The sequence below is a fragment of the Lampetra fluviatilis genome, unplaced genomic scaffold, assembly GCF_964198595.1.
Source record: "Lampetra fluviatilis unplaced genomic scaffold, kcLamFluv1.1 SCAFFOLD_1071, whole genome shotgun sequence".
NCBI classification, from domain to species: Eukaryota; Metazoa; Chordata; class Hyperoartia; order Petromyzontiformes; family Petromyzontidae; genus Lampetra; species Lampetra fluviatilis.
The window spans coordinates 1,586-10,000 of record NW_027621068.1 but is presented as its reverse complement, the minus strand read 5'-3'; the positions used below and the strand labels follow the sequence as shown (position 1 = coordinate 10,000).

General features: G+C 55.3%; 1 long non-coding RNA gene across 2 annotated transcripts in view; it reads left to right on the top strand.

Annotated features, from left to right (window-relative positions):
• LOC144954729 (uncharacterized) overlaps window positions 1–8,190 on the top strand; it is an 11,196-nt gene extending 3,006 nt beyond the window's left edge. Inside the window, exons 1-3 of one of the 2 annotated variants that reach the window (XR_013641334.1) lie at window positions 902–919; window positions 5,856–5,949; window positions 8,128–8,190. This is a non-coding gene — a long non-coding RNA (uncharacterized LOC144954729). Of the gene's footprint in view, window positions 1–901; window positions 920–5,855; window positions 5,950–8,127 lie in introns of those variants that run through there. The other variant, XR_013641335.1, reaches the window with a different exon arrangement.
• The last annotated feature ends 225 nt before the right edge of the window (window positions 8,191–8,415 follow it).

Below are 8,415 nucleotides of genomic sequence, written 5' to 3'. Positions count from 1 at the left end.
CTCCACCCCCCGCCCTACCCCCCCCTACCCCCCCCTCCACCCCCCCCACCCCCCCCTCCACCCCCCTCTACCCCTGTGTACTCCCCCCCCCTCTACCCCCTCCCTCTAACCCCCCTCTACCCCCCCCCCCCCCAGGGCCTCGTGCTGCTGTTGCTAGGGGTGATGATGGACGGTTGGAGGCCCAACCCTCGAGCCCCCCCCCTCTAACCCCCCTCTACCCCCCCTCTACCCCCCCCCCCCCCAGGGCCTCGTGCTGCTGTTGCTAGGGGTGACGATGGACGGTTGGAGGCCCAACCCTCGAGCCCCCCCCCTCTAACCCCCCTCTACCCCCCCCTCCCCCCCCAGGGTCTCGTGCTGCTGTTGCTAGGGGTGACGATTGACGGTTGGAGGCCCAACCCTCGAGCCCCCCCCCCTCTAACCCCCCTCTACCCCCCCTCTACCCCCCCCCCCCCCCAGGGCCTCGTGCTGCTGTTGCTAGGGGTGACGATGGACGGTTGGAGGCCCAACCCTCGAGCCCCCCCCCTCTAACCCCCCTCTACCCCCCCCTCCCCCCCCAGGGTCTCGTGCTGCTGTTGCTAGGGGTGACGATTGACGGTTGGAGGCCCAACCCTCGAGCCCCCCCCCCTCTAACCCCCCTCTACCCCCCCCCCCCCCCAGGGTCTCGTGCTGCTGTTGCTAGGGGTGACGATGGACGGTTGGAGGCCCAACCCTCGAGCCCCCCCCTCTAACCCCCCTCTACCCCCCCCCCCCCCCCCAGGGTCTCGTGCTGCTGTTGCTAGGGGTGACGATGGACGGTTGGAGGCCCAACCCTCGAGCCGCCCCCTTCGTGCCCCGGGGTCTCAGGAGGCCTCGGAACCACGTGGGGTGGGGGGGGAGGGGCTGGGGGTGGGGGGGGAGGAGGGGGAGGGGCCTGTGTCAGGTGACCACTGGGGGGAGGGGGTGGGGGGGTGGGAGGGGGTGGGGGGGAGGGGGTGGGGGGGGAGGGGTGGGGGGTAGTGTATAGTGTAGTGTATAGTGTAGTGTATAGTGTAGTGTAGTGTATAGTGTAGTGTATAGTGTAGTGTATAGTATAGTGTATAGTATAGTGTATAGTATAGTGTATAGTATAGTGTATAGTATAGTGTATAGTGTAGTGTATAGTGTAGTGTATAGTGTAGTGTAGTGTATAGTGTATAGTATAGTGTAGTGTATAGTATAGTGTATAGTATAGTGTATAGTATAGTGTAGTGTATAGTGTAGTGTATAGTGTAGTGTATAGTGTAGTGTATAGTATAGTGTATAGTATAGTGTAGTGTATAGTGTAGTGTATAGTGTAGTGTATAGTGTAGTGTATAGTGTAGTGTAGTGTATAGTGTAGTGTATAGTGTAGTATAGTATAGTGTATAGTATAGTGTATAGTATAGTGTATAGTATAGTGTATAGTATAGTGTATAGTATAGTGTATAGTATAGTGTATAGTGTAGTGTATAGTGTAGTGTATAGTGTAGTGTAGTGTTTAGTGTATAGTATAGTGTAGTGTATAGTATAGTGTATAGTATAGTGTATAGTATAGTGTAGTGTATAGTGTAGTGTATAGTGTAGTGTATAGTATAGTGTATAGTATAGTGTAGTGTATAGTGTAGTGTATAGTGTAGTGTATAGTGTAGTGTAGTGTGTAGTGTAGTGTATAGTATAGTGTAGTGTATAGTGTAGTGTATAGTGTAGTGTAATGTGTAGTGCGTAGTGTAGTGCGTAGTGTAGTGCCTAGTATAGTGTATAGTGTAGTGTATAGTATAGTGTAGTGTGTAGTATAGTGTATAGTGTAGTGTATAGTGTAGTGTATAGTGTAGTGTGTAGTGTAGTGTATAGTGTATAGTGTAGTGTATAGTGTAGTGTATAGTGTAGTGTAGTGTGTAGTGTAGTGTGTAGTGTAGTGTGTAGTGTAGTGTGTAGTGTAGTGTATAGTGTAGTGTGTAGTGTAGTGTAGTGTGTAGTGTAGTGTGTAGTGTAGTGTGTAGTGTAGTGTGTAGTGTAGTGTGTAGTGTATAGTGTAGTGCGTAGTGTAGTGTGTAGTGTAGTGTGTAGTGTAGTGTGTAGTGTATAGTGTAGTGTGTAGTGTAGTGTGTAGTGTGTAGTGTAGTGTATAGTGTAGTGTGTAGTGTAGTGTGTAGTGTAGTGTGTAGTGTAGTGTGTAGTGTAGTGTATAGTGTAGTGTGTAGTGTATAGTGTAGTGTGTAGTGTAGTGTGTAGTGCGTAGTGTAGTGTGTAGTGTAGTGTGTAGTGTAGTGTGTAGTGTAGTGTATAGTGTAGTGTATAGTGTATAGTGTAGTGTGTAGTGCGTAGTGTAGTGTGTAGTGTATAGTGTATAGTGTAGTGTATAGTGTAGTGTATAGTGTAGTGTATAGTGTAGTGTGTAGTGTAGTGTATAGTGTAGTGTGTAGTGTAGTGTAGTGTGTAGTGTAGTGTGTAGTGTAGTGTATAGTGTAGTGTGTAGTGTAGTGTGTAGTGTAGTGTGTAGTGTAGTGTGTAGTGTAGTGTGTAGTGTAGTGTATAGTGTAGTGTATAGTGTAGTGTGTAGTGTAGTGTAGTGTATAGTGTAGTGCGTAGTGTAGTGTGTAGTGTAGTGTATAGTGTAGTGTATAGTGTAGTGTATAGTGTATAGTGTAGTGTGTAGTGCGTAGTGTAGTGTGTAGTGTATAGTATAGTGTAGTGTGTAGTGTATAGTGTATAGTGTAGTGTATAGTGTAGTGTATAGTGTAGTGTATAGTGTAGTGTATAGTGTAGTGTGTAGTGTAGTGTATAGTGTAGTGTATAGTGTAGTGTGTAGTGTAGTGTATAGTGTAGTGTATAGTGGTAGTGTAGTAGTGTATAGTGTAGTGTATAGTGTAGTGTATAGTGTAGTATGTAGTGTAGTGTATAGTGTAGTGTATCGTGTATGGATGGCCATGTGGAATGTTCGAGCGCTCACTGCGGAGGAGAGGCTGCCACTCCTCTGTCGGGAGCTGGACCGGTACCGCCTGGATCTCTGTGGCGTTCAGGAGGTCCGGTGGACCGGCTCTGGCTCCTGCCACCATGAGGGGTGGACAGTCCTCCACTCGGGGCAGGAGACTGCCAAACAACAGGGTGTGGCTCTTCTTCTGAACAAAAGAATGAAGGGGACGTGGGAGCGTGGCGGTGAGGTGTGGGAAGCTGTAAGCCCCAGGCTACTTTGGGCTCGCCTTCCCATCGACCGGAGGCGAGGAGTGGTGGTCGTGGTTACTTAAGTGAGTGGCTGGCTGAGGTGCCATCTGTTGAGGAAGTACTGAACGTCATCCGGAATCTGAGACCAGGAAAGGCACCGGGCAAAGATGATCTCCCAAGCGAAATGCTCAGGGAGGGTGGCGTTTGTGCACAGACTGCCCTACATGACATCATAACAACAGTCTGGACCACTGGACGGGTTCCACAGGATTGGAAGGATGCCCTGGTGGTCCCCCTCTTTAAGAAGGGGGACCGCACAGACTGTAACAACTACAGGGGCATCTCACTCCTCAGTGTGCCGGGAAAGGTCCTGGCAAGGATTGTTCAACATCGCCTTGCTAGGCACGCTGAGGAGAGGCTTGCGGAGCCCCAATGCGGTTTCAGGAAAGGGCGGTCCTGCACAGATGCCATATTTTCTGTCCGTCTGCTACAGCAGAGGTGTAGGGAATTCCAACAAGACCTACATCTCTGCTTTATTGACCTGGTCAAGGCCTATGATACCATCAGTAGGACTGGGCTCTGGGTTGTTCTTCGTGCTTTCGGAGTCCCTGACCCTCTGCTCACGATCATTAAGGACCTTCATGATGGTGAGCGGGCCCGGGTAAAACTAAGTGGCCGGGAGTCGGAGCCTTTCCCTGTGCATCTTGGGGTGCGACAGGGATGTCCTCTGGCTCCCACATTATTTAACATCTATTTGACCACATAGTTCGTGAAGCCTTCAGTAGCTGTACTGGGGGAATTTCCATCTGGTACAGATATAATGGGAGGCTGATCGATGCCCGGGTGCAGTCAAGGGATGGCTCCCTATTGCTCAATCATGTTACGTATGCCGATGATTTAGTAATAGCTGCTCATTCAGAAGAGGAGTTGGAGACGCTGCTGCTGAGACTGGAGCTTGCCACTAAGAGGTGGGGCCTTACCATCAGCCCCACGAAAACTAAGCACCTGCCTGGGTATTTTGTACCATCGGACACTCCACCCCCACAACTCCCAATCGGTGAAGGGGCAGTAGTGGAGAGAGTGGAGAGTTCCCCATACCTGGGCAGTGTGCTTATGACCGGCTCCAGTTTAACAGCAGAGGTCTCACTCCGAATCAGTCGAGCGGCAATATCTTTTCATCGGTTGCGTGACGCTGTGTGGAAGCTACCTGGTCTGTCGCTCCGCACGAAGCTTCAGGTCTTTTCGGCCACGGTCATTCCCTTCCTTCTCTACGCTTGCGAAACGTGGACCCCCCTAGTGGAGCATCTTCGCCGGTTGGAAACATTTAGGCTGGCCTGCCTACGATCCATCCTGGGTTTAACCAGGCTGGATTGTGTGAGGAGCTCACAAATCCTTTGACAAAGTCCCATCGGTGAGCTCCTCCGGCAGGCAAGGCTGCGTTGGCTGGGTCATGTAGCCCGCATGCCCAGCCACCGCATGCCTAAACAGCTTTTGTTCGGCCGGATCGAGGGGGCTAATCGGGCGCGGCACGGGCTAGAGAAGAGATGGAGTGATGTGGTACAGGAGGACGTGGAGCTGAGTGGACTTGCCGATGACTGGTACCAGCGGTGTCAAGATTGGCCTCTGTGGAGGAGGCTCGTGAAGGACGCTACTGGGCAGTTGGAGGCAGTCGCCCTCCAACAACAACGGAGGGCGGAGGGGCGACGCTCACAACAACGAGCGGAGCGCCGGGTGGCTAAAGCGCAGCGAGTTGGCACAGTAGGGGGCACAGGTGGTGCATCAGCCAGTCATCTCGGTCATCTCGGTCATTCGACCCGTGGCACCTGGTCTGCCCCGTGACCTCCTGCCAGCGGGCGTTCGACACTTCACGTGGCCTCAAGGTGCACTTGGCCTGGCACAAGCGTCGTGGTGACGTCACCGCCACTTAGTGGCGAATGGCGGTTGTTGTTGTTGCTACCTGGGTGAGCTTTGTCTTTTCGTTGTAGTAACCTTACCCCCCCCCCCCTTTCTCCATCACCACCATTACCACCATCATCACCACCATCATCACCACCACCACCACCATCATCACCATCATCACCACCACCATCACCACCATCACCACCATCACCACCACCATCATCACCACCATCATCATCACCACCACCATCACCACCATCACCACCATCATCACCACCATCACCATCACCACCATCACCATCACCACCATCATCACCACCACCACCACCACCATCATCACCACCATCACCACCATCATCACCACCATCATCACCACCATCATCATCACCACCATCGCCACCATCACCACCACCACCATCACCACCATCACCACCATCATCACCATCATCACCACCACCATCGCCACCATCACCACCATCATCATCACCATCACCACCACCATCATCACCATCACCACCACCACCACCATCACCACCACCATCACCACCACCATCACCACCATCATCACCACCATCACCACCATCACCACCATCACCACCATCATCACCACCATCATCACCACCATCATCATCACCACCATCGCCACCATCACCACCATCACCACCACCATCACCACCACCATCATCACCACCACCATCACCACCATCACCACCGTCATCACCACCACCATCACCACCACCATCACCACCATCACCACCATCGCCACCATCACCACCATCGCCACCATCACCACCCAGGTCTGTGCTGTCGTGTTTCTGGCTCTCACCATCTTGGTGAATGTGAAACTCATCCTGGATTCACATCGATCTGCAGGAGTAACCAGCAGAGATGGTGAGTGGGTGAGTGGGTGGGTGAGTGAGTGAGTGAGTGGGTGGGTGAGTGAGTGGGTGGGTGGGTGAGTGGGTGGGTGAGTGGGTGGGTGAGTGAGTGAGTGGGTGGGTGGGTGGGTGGGTGAGTGAGTGGGTGGGTGGTGTGGGTGAGTGGGTGGGTGAGTGGGTGGGTGGGTGGGTGGGTGGGTGAGTGGGTGGTGGTGGGTGGGTGAGTGGGTGAGTGAGTGGGTGAGTGGGTGGGTGAGTGAGTGAGTGAGTGGGTGGGTGAGTGAGTGGGTGAGTGAGTGGGTGGTGAGTGAGTGAGTGGGTGGGTGGGTGGGTGAGTGAGTGGGTGGGTGAGTGAGTGGGTGAGTGAGTGAGTGGGTGAGTGAGTGGGTGGGTGAGTGAGTGGGGTGGGTGAGTGAGTGGGTGGTGTGAGTGAGTGAGTGAGTGAGTGGGTGGGTGAGTGAGTGGGTGGGTGGGTGGGTGAGTGAGTGAGTGAGTGGGTTGGTGGGTGAGTGGGTGGGTGAGTGGGTGGGTGGGTGGGTGAGTGAGTGGGTGAGTGGGGTGAGTGAGTGGGTGGGTGGGTGAGTGAGTGGGTGGGTGGGTGAGTGGGTGAGTGGTGGTGGGTGGGTGGGTGAGTGAGTGGGTGAGTGAGTGGGTGGGTGAGTGGGTGGGTGGGTGAGTGGGTGGGTGAGTGAGTGAGTGGGTGGGTGGGTGAGTGGGGTGAGTGGGTGGGTGAGTGGGTGGGTGAGTGAGTGGGTGGGTGGGTGGGTGAGTGGGTGGGTGAGTGGGTGGGTGGGTGGGTGGGTGGGTGAGTGGGTGGGTGGTGTGAGTGAGTGGTGGTGGGTGAGTGGTGGGTGGGTGTGGGTGGGTGGGTGGGTGGGTGAGTGGAGGTGGTGAGTGAGTGGGTGAGTGGGTGAGTGAGTGGGTGGGTGGGTGGTGGGTGGGTGAGTGAGTGGGTGGGTGGTGGTGGGTGAGTGGGTGAGTGAGTGGGTGAGTGGGTGAGTGGGTGAGTGAGTGGGTGGGTGGGTGTGTGAGTGAGTGGTGGGTGGGTGGGTGGGTGGGTGAGTGAGTGGGTGGGTGGGTGAGTGGGTGATGTGAGGTGGGTGAGTGGTGGGTGAGTGAGTGGGTGGGGTGGGTGAGTGGTGTGTGGGTGAGTGGTGTGGTGGTGGGTGGTGTGGGTGGGTGGTGGGTGGGTGGGTGAGTGGTGGGTGGGTGGGTGGGTGGGTGGGTGAGTGGAGTGGTGTGGGTGGGTGGGTGGGTGAGTGGTGTGGTGGGTGAGTGGGTGGGTGAGTGGGTGTGAGTGTGGTGGGTGGGTGGGTGAGTGGTGGGTGGGTGGGTGAGTGAGTGGGTGGGTGGGTGAGTGGATAGTGGGTGAGTGAGTGAGTGGGTGGGTGGGTGAGTGGGGTGGGTGAGTGGGTGGGTGAGTGAGTGGGTGAGTGGGTGAGTGAGTGGGTGGTTAGTGAGTGGGTGGTTAGTGAGTGAGTGGGTGAGTGGGTAAGTGATTGAGTGGGTGGGTGGTGAGTGAGTGAGTGAGTGGTGGGTGGGTGAGTGAGTGGGTGAGTGAGTGGGTGGGTGAGTGAGTGGGTGAGTGGGTCGGTGAGTGGGTGGGTAAGTGGGTGGGTGAGTGGGTGAGTGGGTCGGTGAGTGGGTGGGTGAGTGGGTGGGTGGGTGAGTGGGTGAGTGGGTGGGTGGGTGAGTGGGTGAGTGGGTGAGTGGGTGAGTGGGTGGTGAGTGGGTGTGAGTGGGGTGGGTGAGTGGGTGGGTGGGTGGGTGAGTGAGTGGGTGAGTGGGTCGGTGAGTGGGTGGGTGGTGAGTGGGTGGGTGAGTGGGTGAGTGGGTCGGTGAGTGGGTGGGTGAGTGGGTGGGTGGGTGAGTGGGTGAGTGGGTGGGTGAGTGGGTGAGTGGGTGAGTGGGTGAGTGGGTGGTGGTGAGTGGGTGAGTGGGTGGGTGAGTGGGTGGGTGGGTGGGTGAGTGGGTGAGTGGGTGAGTGGGTGAGTGGGTGGTGAGTGGGTGAGTGGGTGAGTGGGTGGGTGAGTGGGTGAGTGGGTGAGTGGGTGAGTGAGTGGGTGAGTTAGTGAATGAGTAATCCGCTCAACCTATGACCCACTAACTCACCCTGGACCACCATCACCACCATCATCACCACCACCACCATCACCACCACCATCACCACCATCATCACTGCTGTCTGCAGGTCACCAGGCGGAGGAGTGGGCTCACGACGGCGATGAGACAATGGTGGAACCTCACGGTGGAGGTGGTGGTGGAGGTGGTGGTGGTGGTGGAGGTGGTGGTGGAGGTGGTGGTGGAGGTGGTGGTGGAGGTGGTGGTGGAGGTGGGGTGTTGAGTAGGAGCAGGAGGAGGGTGATGTTGGAGGTTTACTCAAGTAGAGCCAAAGTCTACGTCACTGTGGATGGGACTACGGTGAGTGATGGTGGTGGTGATGGTGGTGGTGGTGGTGGTGATGGTGGTGGTGATGGTG